The sequence below is a fragment of the Leptonychotes weddellii genome, chromosome 15 (assembly GCF_054177405.1).
Source record: "Leptonychotes weddellii isolate Sample4059 chromosome 15, ASM5417740v2, whole genome shotgun sequence".
NCBI lineage: Eukaryota > Metazoa > Chordata > Mammalia > Carnivora > Phocidae > Leptonychotes > Leptonychotes weddellii.
This window is the reverse complement of record NC_138383.1, coordinates 33,116,201-33,123,865: the sequence shown is the minus strand read 5'-3', so window position 1 is coordinate 33,123,865 and position 7,665 is coordinate 33,116,201.

The following is a 7,665-nucleotide window of genomic DNA, read 5'->3' as shown; positions in this document are numbered from 1 at the left end:
GCACAGGGGCTCTGCCCAGGGGGGACTGGACACCTCTTGTGGATGTCACATCAATAGGTCAAGGGCTATGGTCTTCAAATTATGCAGCTCCTTCCCTCTAGGAACTTCTTCAAGGTAAAGGCCCAGAGCACTCCTGTCCTGGGACCAGGGGAAATGCCTGCTGTGTCTACTAGATTTTGCCTGTGCTCATCAACCATGGGATGTAGGAAAGGATGAGGAGTAGGAAGCTGGAGCTCAGTTTCCCCTTCTGGAAGTGGGGTTAATACAAGTTGTGAGGGTTAAATGGATTGATGCATGACAAGTTTTGAAGAGTGACTTCTAGCATACACGATTTCCCCACGTCTGCACCGACCGCCCATTAGAAGGAGCCAAACCTCAGCACGGACAAGCCAGGCTGGGCTGTGGTCACCCTGGTCCATGAGGATCATCTTCTATACAGTGTCTTGTGTGCATCGAGGGAGAGTAAGTTTTGTTTTGTTTTGTTTTAAGATTTATTTATTTGAGAGAGAGACAGAGAGACAGAGAGAGCGGGGTGGGGGGAGGGGAGGGAAAGGAGAGAGAGAATCTCAAGCGGACTCCCTGCTGAGTGTGGAGCCTGATGCGGGTCTCCATTCCAGGACCCTGGGATCATGACCTGAGCCAAAATCAAGAGTCAGGTGCTTAATTGACTGAGCCACCCAGGCGCCCCAAGGAAGTTCCTGATAAGTTTATCAGTCATGACTTTTAGGGAGTTCAGAAGAAGTTGCTGGGAAGGGGCTCAAAGTGTAAGACAATGGAATTCTCATAATTCCTCCTCCAAACTGACTCATGGTTTCAAACTGAGACATGTTGTTGTGGGCGTGGTTTTCCAGGAATGTCTGTGTTATGGAAAAGGCACCACGAGGAATGCCAGTTAGAGGGATGATGTCCTAGAGGAGTCTGGAGACGGAGTGATGCCCGAGTGACAGCTGGGTGAGTATTCAGAGACGTGGGTGGGTGGTATTTTCATCTTGCGGCATCCACTCCCAGACTTCAGCTCTATGCCCTCTGGGAAGCTTCTGCGTGAAATGTTAACCCCATCTCTCCGACCATCTGGGGTCGGCAGCTGTTTGGTCTGGCTCAGCTGCCTTCTGCCTCGGCTTCCTTCTGTGTTCTCTCTCGGTGACCTCCCGGCCAGAACCCACCTAAGGCAGATGTGATTCGCATTGCTGCTGGTGCGTGGATGGATAGAAGTCTGTGATCAGGAATGACTCTGCTGGGTGATGAGTCCCCTGTCCCCTTTGGAAACAGAGCTCCTGGCTCCCTACCTGGTCCCTAAGGAGGGATTCCCACGTGGGGATCCAGACTCCCAGCTTTGTTTTATGGCTCTGACTTAGATTTCCCCTGAGACCACACAACTGGAGGAAGAATTGAATAGGACCTGAGAACACTTTGTCTTCTACCCTCTCCTTTCCAGACGGAAAAACCGAGGCCCGAGGACTAAAGCAAAATCCTTCAGGCCACTCAGGGTATGAGAGGCCTTTCTGTCCCAGAGCCCATGTCCCAGCCCTCATGTCTTCTGCTGCGTTGTGTTCTCTCCATCCCAGGGCCACCATTCTCCCTCTACAGAAGAGAACTTCTGGCACTTGCTCCCAGCCTTTCCCAGCGTTGCTTGGAACTGCTTGGAAGGAACGTCGTACAGACTCATTTCCCTGCAGAGCTCAGCACTGCAAATGCCTTGCGGTAAATAAAACACAGTGATGGCTGTTTCTGGTGCCCTTGTGCTCCATGCCAGGGACTGTGGAGTGTGTGCATGTTCTCTAATTTAATCCTCTTGATCAACATCTGAGATGAATGCTCTGCGCTGCTCGTGATAAGGATAAAAGAAGGAGGCTTAGAGAAGCTAAATGCTTTCCTCATGTGGGACAAAGCTCGTGAAAGTGAGAGCCGCCTCTCTGTGCAGACATGCCTTTGAACTACGCCGATCACACACCCACATGCCTCTCTTACAGCGCTGTTTCACCAGTATCTCAAATGATTGGCTGGTGGCAGGCGCGTTGGTCTCCACTTTACCAGTGATATCAAGCAATTTGCCAGAGAATACACAGCCAGTCTGGGGCAAACCAAAGCTGAAACAAGTCTAGGGAGTAGAATAGGGGCCCCAAGTCCCCCTGCCCCCAACCCTAATACATTGAACTAGAGTCTTTGGGGAAGATATATACCCTAAATCAACTCATTAATACTGCTGTATGCCCAATAGGTAAAAATCACAGATCCAGGTATCAAGAGGAATGACCCTACTTACCATCACTCCCAATGACTCACTTGGGGGACCTTGTGTTTCCTGTCCCTGCAACTGAGAGCTCTGTGGGTTCAGAAGTCCTGGTTCCCTAAAGAAGAAAAACCAGGGTTTACAGAGGAGTCTCATTAAACCTCAAGCTATGGCTACACTTTGTCTCGATAGATTTGCAGTCTAAGAGACCCACAGGCATGGAGAGGAAGGCGTCACCATCCTGGCAGGGCAATGAACCCAGGCCATCAAGAGGAGGTGGAGCTGTTTTTTACCCAATGGGGGCAGAGGAGACTCAGTTTGACTCCCAGGTGATCCATTTGGATGGATACCTGTGGGTACACCTTCACCCAACTTTGATGGTGTCACAGCCTGAGAAGAGCATGATGACCAGGGACTGAACTCCTCAGGAAGGAGGGTCTGAGTCAACCCTGAAATCATGCCATCTAGACCAGCGGAGGTATTGGCTAAGGTTGAGGGAAATCTAGAATGAGTGTTCGAGGAAGGAGTAATAAGTATCTAAGGTTCTTTTTTTTTTTTTTTTAAGATTTTATTTATTTGACAGAGAAAGAGAGAGAAAGAGACAGCGAGAGAGGGAACACAACCAGGGGGAGTGGGAAAGGGAGAAGCAGGCTTCCTGCTGAGCAGGGAGCCTGACGGGGGGCTCGATTCCAGGACCCTGGGATCATGACCTGAGCTAAAGGCAGACGCTTAACCGACTGAGCCATTCAGGTACCCCAGTATCTAAGATTCTGATCTTAGTTTCAGTGTGTATGTGTGTGCATGTTCCAAGCAGTTCTCCAGCATGTGCTGGGTATTCTGCAATTCAACTCACTTCTGACATGATCTACCTGGAGATAGCATCAGATTTCACAGGTTAAGGACTCAGTCCTACAAGACTGCACATATACCAGTTGCAAGTTGAGGTTTGTCACCTCTGCTTCTGATGGACTGGCAATAGATCAGAGGTTCCGACAACCCCCCTCTTCGGGTTTGATTAATCTGCTAGAGCGGCTCACGGAACACAGAGAAACACTTTACTTATGGGATTACTGGTTTATTATAAAAGGATTTCACTCAAGAACAACCAGATGGAAGAGAGCCATAGGACGGGGTATGGGGAAAGGGCATGGGGCTTCATGCTGTTTTGTAGTGCACCATTCTCCCCAAATCTCCACGTGTTCAACAACCAGAAGCTCTCTGAACCCTGTCCTTCTGGGGTTTTATGGAGGCTTCATTACATAGTCATGATTGATTAAGCCACTGGCCATTGGTGATGCCTCAATCAATCTCCAGCCCCTCTCCCCTCCTTGGACATTGGGGATCTGGGGCTGAGAGTTCCAACCCTTTAATCACATGGTTGGCTCCTCCAGCAACCAGCCCCCATCCTTGGGTGTTTTCCAAAAGCCACCCCATTAACATAACAAAAGACCTCTTTATAGCTCTCATTACAGGAAACTCTGAGGGTTTTAGGAGCTCTGTGCCAAAAATAGATAAATAAATAACATCACAGTATTATTTACAGACTCAAGACCAGCTGCAGCAGTGAGGAGGTGTGCTAGTTCACCCTACTAGCCTTTCTCTTATAAGTTTCATGAGAAAAAGAGTCTCAACAGATTGCCAGAGGAGATTTCTAGGACCTATCGTATAACCGAGTGGGTGCACAGCACCAGGGCTGGGGCGTGGTGGATTCCCTGGGGGGCTGCCGGATCCTCCCGCCCAGGACTGGAGTGCTACTTCCCCAGCTACTGCGTGTGTTGGCAGCCAAATGCTCTAATCTGTTTCTTCGTAGGAACTGCCCTTGGCTGATGAGGGCTGTATTGCCTGGAGTCATGCTCTTTTCCGGGAGCACCCTGCCTCAATGACAGATTAGTATGGGGTATAAAAGCCTGGGTCTTCCTGCCCATTTGGGTTATCCCAGTTCTAAAACTTCCTGTGGGATTGGCCAAGACCTGCATTGTGACTTCTACAGTACACGTTCTCTCTGTTGGGTCCTGCTTGCTACACCCTCTAGTACTCTCTGCATGACAATTGCCATCAAAGAGTTTGCTCTCCAGAGAAACCATTTGATGATATCCCTGGTTCTGGGTTGGGCATCTGTGTGCCATCAGAGGACTTAAAGACCCCCCAATACTTTGTACCCACACTTTCGTACTCCAGTGGCGGGTGATGCTGTGCCCAGTTGGAAGTGAGCTGGGTTTAGGATTCCTTGAAAGAATAGAGGGTTTGGCATCAGAGATGCGAGCAAATTCTATTTGGTTTTTCACAAATGGAAGGTACTTCTTCCCAACTGCTCTCCCTTCTTGATCCCCTCTTCAAGACACCAGCAGGTCTGCTGACCCCCGTGAGCTCTCCTGTGGCCACACCACTGGGGGTCTGCTGATGCCTGCCTCCTGGACATGCTGACATTGGGAGGTGCCTCCCTGATTAGCATTCGGGGCTGAGGTCCGCTAGCTTGCGGAGAGGCAGGGAGGCTTGCTGTCCCTGAAGTGAGGTGCAGTGATTGCTCTGAATGAGAGCCATTCTGCAGCAGCCCCTAAAACCTCTCTGCTGGCTCCTGGGGTCCATGCTTCCACCTGAGGCTCTCACAGTGCCAGGGACCTCAGCTTGCCTGACTTGGGAGCCTGAGTACAGAACCTTTGCCCAGGCTTCCCTGTTCCAGTCGGTGGAGATAGTCATGTGTTCCAAGAAAAGTGCTCTCAGAGCAGATTTTGTGAGGTCCTTTGTTAGATTTCTTAGTTCCCTCCATAAAACTTGATTATTCTCAAATACTGGATGGGGTTATCAAGGCCCAAGGTAACATAGCGAGAGAGACAGGTTCTGGGGATAAAATGGCATTCACCTGTCCCCCAGGTCAGTGTTCTTCCTAGTGCCTCACACCACCATTTATATCGCCTTGTGCCACAGCCACCACACATAGTGACCCAAGGTTGGCTTCGGTGTGAAGGGTGCCCCTTGGAGCTATGCAACGCAGTGACCCTGCTGGATGGAACGCAATGGAGGGGGCCATCGGCCCTCCAGATAGGTAGCCTCAGACCATGTGAGGTTACACCAGCAGGGCACCTATGACCCTTTCCTGCTAGGGTGACCAGATGCTTTGCAACAGTGTTAATTTACATATGTTGTCCCAGCATAATTATTAATGGTGCCTCCTTTTATTCTCAGAAGTGTCCTGGGGCGCCTGGGTGGCTCAGTCATTAAGTGTCTGCCTTCGGCTCAGGTCATGATCCCAGGGTCCTGGGATTGAGCCCCACATCGGGCTCCCTGCTCCGCGGAAAGCCTGCTTCTCCCTCTCCCACTTGCCCTGCTTGTGTTCCCTCTCTCGCTGTCTCTCTCTCTGTCAAATAAATAAATAAATAATCTTTTAAAAAAGTGTCCTAATTGGGGTGATAAAAATGATATGTTCATATGACATGTTCAGCTTACTTATTATTCTGAGTGGAGCACAGCAAACTCCTCACCTTTCTAGACTGACTGGCCTCAACCTTCCTTCCCAGATTCCCGCAACTGCTGCACCTAGACCCTGACCCTAACACCTTCCCAAAGGGCTTCCACCCAATTCAATAAACACATCACATTCTAGGCATTTGCCCAAACTATACCTGTATCCTTTCTACCTAGCCTGAAATACCTTTTTAAAAAACCCCTGCACATGTCCATCCATCAAAACCTGGCTTAAGTCCCAGGATGAAGCCTCTCTCAGTGCCTGTAAAGCTTTAGTCTCAATAGACCTCTTGCCAAGGGCCATCTAGACTTCCTCTGATTTCCCAATATTTGTATTGTCTGTGTATTTGTGGCTGGAGGGTGATCAGGGAAGGTCAGGCACAGGGGATGAGGTCCGCTAGCTTGCACTGGAGAGGCTTGGGACAAGTGTGAGGTTGGCCAAGGAAGGCATGGTGATGAGGGTTCTGCTGAGTATGTGGCTCAAGTACTTGGGGTCTGGGAAACTGCTCTTGGGGGCCACAATCAGAGGGATGGAAAGTGTGTGTCTGGTCCTGTCAGTTTTACCCTGAATCTCATTGAAGACCAGGTGAGCCAAAAGGCCTTTTGTCAGGAACCCAACCCCTCTCCCCCACCCCACAACCATACCACTCACCCCTACTTCCATCTTTCTCCTATCCAGCTCAATATAGATTCCCCACAAATATTACAAGTGAGAGTATAATGAAAAATATGTTTCTATATATTCCTAAAATAACATTTACTTACATTTAATTTTATGAATCATACCCTTGGTTTATAAGAGCAGTGTTTTCTTAAAAATACAAAACATCTTCATATGGATGATCCTTGCTAGGACTTCTACAAGATTCTAGTGAGGTATGGAGGAGAGGAGTCACATTACTCATACTTCGTGAGGACTGAGTTGGGCTCACAGAGCAGAAGGGACCTGACCGAAGATTCATATTTTAAAAATGACTGATATTCATGGCAAAGAAGTTTTAAAATGTCCGTAACTTAAATGCAGTGTATTTTATTAAAATGATTAAACAAAAGCTATTCCTTTTGGAATGATGATGAGATGATCTCAGAATGAATCTTAGGATGACCAGGGAAAATGAGTCAAGCATTTCTCAGGTTCTGGTTTGGTTTCAAAAAAGTGAAGTTTATGGCTTTGATTGGGTCTTGGGCCAAGTACTTCATGGTGTCCTAGACACACTTCTCCCTGGGACCATTTCCCTTGGCCTGTTTGGTGGGAGAGAGGGGAAACAATGAGAGGATCCTCTTCAAAAATTGTGTCCATCTAGCTCTAAACCTTCCAGGACCATCTGACATGGGGTAAAGGGGTTGCCATGGGAGAGGAGGAAGGGGACAGAGGAAGGAAGGGAATCTCGGGGTTAACTGTCCCTCTCGATGGCCCAGTAAAGCCATCCTTGTGCATGACTCAGAGAAACTAGTGTAAGCTGAACAAGCCTTCAGGCAGGGAACTAGGAGTGAAGATTTCCTGTTGTGAAAATTCATGGACTGGTGGGGCGGAGCAAGATGGCGGAGGAGTAGGAGACCTGGATTTCGTCTCCTCTCAGGAATTCAGCTGGATAGGGATCAAACCATTCTGAACACCTACAAACTCAACAGGAGATCGAAGAAAAGAAGAGCAACAACTCTCTGAACAGAAAAGCGACCACTTTCTGGAAGGTAGGACGTGCAGAGAAGTGAATCCGAGGCGATATTCAGGAGGATAGACGGCGGGGGAGGGGCCTCCGTCGGCCGCTTCTGGCAAGTGATAGAACCACAGAGCACAAAGTCGGAACTTTTAGAAGTCGGCTCCGCTGACAGACGTCACTCCGGTGGCTAAGCGGGGGGTGGAACCCTCTGGGACAGTGTGGTCTCAGGACCCTCGGGGTCACAGAAAGACCGGGGGTGCTGAGTGTGGCAGAGCTCCCAGGTAACGGAGCAGGGAAGCCGGCTGCAGAGGC